We start from the raw sequence: 5,613 nt of genomic DNA, 5'->3' as shown, positions 1-5,613 counted from the left end.
GGAATTTACAGGCTGTGGTTGGTTGGTTGGAAATGAAAAAGGTACGTACACACTTGACTTAAGCATAAACAAATTAAACATTACCTAATCAAAACAAAAAACAACAAAGAGAAAGAAAAGAGATTTACGAAGCAATGAATGCAATCGTGTTTCAAATAGATGTTACATTAAGTTTGATGTATGTATACATGTATATTTATGTATGTATAAATCTTTCGTGTGCATGTATGTAACTGACCTCTTTTTTCGGATGGTTTATATTCGACATGATAGATACAATCAGGAAGAAAGTAAAAGTATTATTTGATGACTCCATCTCTGGGATGAAGCTAGAATGTGACGTAAGATGTAAGTTTGATTTTGTATTGTCTTAAAATAAAGATAAGGTATTAAGTAGGTATATATAATAAAGTATGATAAAGATCCAAGTATTATAAGGCCTACCGAGTATTACAATTCATATCCTTACACTACACTTACGTACACACATGCACACATACACACACACACACACACACGCGCGCGCGAAAGTTAGTAGTAGTTTAGTTGTTAGTTAAAGAATTTCCAAATATATTTTTTCCTTTACACAGTTTAGGAATTCAACAACAAACAACAATAATAACCTTTATGTTTCCCACAGCTGGGTTGAGGCCTCCTCTTCTTTTGAGTCCAATGAGGATTGGTGGATCACAAGTGGCCGAATTTCGTTGAAATTAGACACATTCTGGTTTCCTCACGATACTTTCTTTCACCGTCGAGTAGGAGATGAATTATAAACACAAATTAAGCGTATGAAAATAAGTTGAGGCTTCGTAATCATCGGTTAAGATGCACCCGCTCTAACCACTGGCTCAATTAATACGATTTTAAAGAAAAATATTTGTTCTTTAGATATCTTAAGATTTTTATGCTGACCGAGTTAGAGAAAGGTGTTCAAAGATACGAGATTTGTAGAATTATCCAACATTTGTTAACGGTAAACAGTAATTTCGTAATGACATACACGAGATCGTGGAAAGTGAAAACCGTGGAAATCCAGTATTTTTCATTTAGAATAAGTGATTTGTACTTTTCTAACATCATAATATCTAGGGTAAGCTTTCGATAATTATATATTGTTAGAAAACATGCGTTTGTGTCTCGGGACGCACTACAGAAGTGATAACGTGAACTGTTCGAAAGCACGGTGTAAGAGCGAGAGGGAATGAGCCAGCCTAATGTACCGTATGCGTGAGAGAAAGGGACGCCAGACAAACTGGCGCCGTAACGCGTTACATAACGAAGCGGTTTACTCTCCCATAGGAACTTGTCACTTAGAAAAAATATAAATATTTGTATATATATATAGTAGAGTAAGCCAGTGATGAGTTGGTGTTTTTATTATTAAAATTTCTCTCAATTGTAAAGTCTACGAATACCTTAAACTCACATTTAAGAAACTATTTATCAGTTCTTGTACTTTGACGCGCCAGCAAAGCAGTATATTTTTTCGTAATTAATTGATATTTTTAAATCATAATAATTGAATTTACCAAGGAGTTTCTACGACACTAAGGCCTACTTAGTGTCAAAGAAACCAAGCTATTACTTTTATTTTAGTTTTATTAATAATCTGTGGTCTTATTGTTGAGTTGTATATGTTACACAGCAGGCTTTTAAAATTTTTTATTTTTAATTCACAAACCCTTTTTTTAAATGAACATTCGGATTTTCTTAATCCAGGTTAAAAAAAACAATATACATAAACAGAAAAAGTTATTTCATTCTGGTTATTGAATTGACTTTAAATTTATTTCTTCGATAAAATCAGGGTTTCCAAACATTTGGTACATTTTTTAGAACTTAAAATGATATTAAAAATCTTATCTCATGTGATATAAAATAGTGTTCTGGCATCATTTATTCGTAATTGTTACCGGCGTAATTTGAATCGGAAAATCAATATACAATAAATAGTACGCAAGATGTGTCGTACAATTAAAATACAAAATTTTAAGCTTTGAATACATTATTATAGTACGACACAACTTAGATACATACAGCATCGGCAAATTCAATAAAACCAATTACTGCCGATTTATACAACCAATAGAAATAGCTCCTTATCGCGTCATTCGACGCTATTCGTCGCTATAGATTCTCGCGTCAGTTCAACACGAGAAAGCAATGTGTCAAATTGACGAACATATAATGTCATATGATATTACACGTTATTACGTTTGTGTAAAGATCATATTCGCATAAGAAATAAATATTTATAATTTGGGATAGCGTACTTAATACACGCGTACCTTATACGTATACACCATGTGATTTAATATAATGTATCACATAATGTTATATTATTAAAAGAAGTCAGTTCGCCCAACACGCAATTATGGAGAACCAGTCAGAGGTAATAAATGTTAGTAGTTAAATATGTTGGAGGCGTATATTACGTATCTTCATAAATCAAAAGGTTATCGAAAATTAGAAAAATAATAAAATCACATTTTGATGCGTAAAATCTCATCAAACGCGATATTTATTGGGATTTAGACGTTCCAACGCCGACGCAAAGGCGACGGAAATTAGTAAAACGAAATAGAGGAAAACGCAATTTTTAAAATCGTAAAATGGATTATGTTAACTCCTACATTATTGGTGACAATTATTTGGATTCCTTTCACTTAATATATTTCGTCTGAATAGATCTACTTTTATTCTCTTTATTTAAAGAACAAGGCGCTCTATACGCCTTTACCAGGAACTGGTCTTAACACATGATGATCTGGGTCATCTTACAATGAACCTTCTTATTTTCTTTTGACAGATTTCAGCTACGTGGCTTCCATGGCAACCTAAATCCTGTTTCACATGACAAACTACGATACAAAACTAGGTATTAATTTAATAATTTGTCTATACTAATATTATAAAGAGGAATAGTTTCTTTGTAATGAATAGGCTCAAAAACTACTGGACCGATTTAAAAAAATCTTTCACTATTTGAAAGCTACATTATTCACCAGTAAGTAAGTAATAGCCTGTAAATTTTGGAGAGGGTTTGGGACATATTCCACTACGCTGTTCCAAAGCGGGTTGGTGGAATGCGCATGTGGCAGAATTTCGATGAAATTAGATACATGCAGGTCGCCGAGCACGAGATGAATTATAAATACAAATTAAGCACATATATATAGTGGTGCTTGCCTGAGTTAGAACCCGAAATTATCGATTAAGATGCACGCGTTCTAACCACTGGGCCATCTTAAATCTATTCACAAGTAACATAGGCCACTTTTTATTTTGGAAATAATAGGGTTCCGTAAGATATTTGGGTTTTTCGGAATCAAAGTGTAAAAAATCAAACAGTTCTTCTTCTTACTTCTTTTTTTTATTTTGTATCTGTATGGGTAATTTTGATCTAAAATCATGAATCGAAATTGACGCGGACGATGTCGCGGACACAAGCTTGTGACTTATAAATGTGTAATTTTTTTATGGTATGCGTTGGCGGACGAGCTTATGGGCCACCTGGTGGTGAGTGGTCACCATCACCCATAGACAATGACGCTGTAAGAAATATTTTCTATTCCGTACATCGTCAATGTGCCACCAACCTTGGGAACTAAGATATTATGTCCCTTGTGCCTGTAGTTACACTGGCTCACTCACCCTTCAAACAGGAACACAACAATACTGAGTAATGTTGTTTGGCGGTAGAATAACTGATGAGTGGGTGGTACCTACCTAGACGGGCTTGCACAAAACCCTACCACCAAGAAATTGATGCATATATATTATACTGCATTTATAATACAGGAATAGTCTTACTACACCGAAATCAGACGTTGCAGACAATTTAGTTTTACATAACTATACAAATCATGACCAGAAAATATTTTGGCAAGACTGCTCACAGTATTTCCAAGTCAAATGTTGAATTTTAAGTATCGAACCAAAATACAGACCAGTCATTCCCAGAACATTTAAGACAAATTGATGTTGGGTTCTTTAAGATACATAATACATTTAAATATGAACTGTCACTTAAAAATAGCGATAAAAATTGAAATGTATCAATGCTTCGAATTTTGTCTTCGGTTATAAATATCGGAAAAGATTTCATATCGATATGTCCAATTAGTCAGTAGTCGTTGTAAATTGGCAAATTTAGAAGAAGAATTTGCAAAGCGTGATTTGTTCATCTAAAAGGTAATAATCATTGCATATTAAATATTGCCAAGCATGAAATTTTAAATCATACGATCTATATCATAAGTGCTAATTGATAGAGCTTAACTTCCAGACAGGATATATTACATACATTATACATATTTAACTAAGATGCCTTTGTATTTTTATGTTGAAAAAGAGTAAATAACGAGTTTTGCGACGGTTCTTCTCGGTATAATTCACATTCCGAACCGGCGCGGCGGTAGCTTCAGTTAATATAGTTTGTCAATTTTTTTAATGGTATAAGTTGGCGGACGACCATATGGGCCACCTGATGGTAAGTGGTCTTCATCATCCATAGAAAATGACGCTGTTAGAAATATTAACTATTCCTTGCATCGTCAATGTATCACCAACCTTGGGAACTAAGATGGTATGTCCCTTGTGTCTGTAGTTAAACTGGCTCACTCACCCTTCAAACTGGAACACAACAATACTGAGTACTGTTCTTTGGCGGTAGAATAACTGATGAGTGGGTGGTACCTACCCAGACGGGCTTGCACAAAGCCCTACCACCAAGTAATGTGTTAAAACCTATTTGAATAAAGAAGATTTTGATAGTTTGTGCAATTAATTAGGGATAAATATTTTTTAAGAAAATGTTACTAATAATTCCATTATTACATCATTTGAACTTAGGATTTTATTTAGGCAAACATAATTTATTATTTACCACTTCATATTTTCCGTAAATGAGCACAAAAGCCTCAATTATAATCGTACATCCTGTTTATTGAGGTTGAATACACCCAAGGGATCCATTTCTATGAATTCCATTGTATGTGGACCTGAGATATAATCGATATTATGCCAATTATCATAAATTTTCCAAAATGGTGGAATTGTTGTCATAAGTACCTTTCTTTGCTCATACGATTTTTTGTCAACTTTATTCTCAATCGAAACAATAAGTTTAATTAAAAAAAGTAGCGTTATGTTTGTACCTATATTATATGATGATGGATAATTATGTATAGCTTTATTATCAATACATGTTTCATAATATTGCATTACAGATAAACACCTAGATAATTATCTGTTAATTAATATCTCAAATTAATTATTTCATATTTAAATTTCACTAAATTATGATGATATTAGTACTTTTGAAAACAGTCTATGGTACAAGTAGATTAAAAGTCATACTAAAGAAATACAAGTAAACATATTAAACAAAAATATTTTAATATTAAAAAACAATATATTGTTAATTGTATTGTAACATATTAGTAACCGCCCGCGGCTTCGCTAGTGTTTTAGATTGTTGTTTATCATGTGTCAGGCACAAAAGTAGCTTTAGTCTTTTCTTGGAGTTCAAGTTTGTTTCATACTAAATTCCATCAAATTCGGTTAAGCAATTTGGTCTTGAAAATGCGTCAGACAGACAGAGTTACT

Source organism: Vanessa cardui, chromosome 23, assembly GCF_905220365.1.
Source record: "Vanessa cardui chromosome 23, ilVanCard2.1, whole genome shotgun sequence".
Classification (NCBI taxonomy): domain Eukaryota; kingdom Metazoa; phylum Arthropoda; class Insecta; order Lepidoptera; family Nymphalidae; genus Vanessa; species Vanessa cardui.
Note: the sequence above shows the minus strand (reverse complement) of the source record.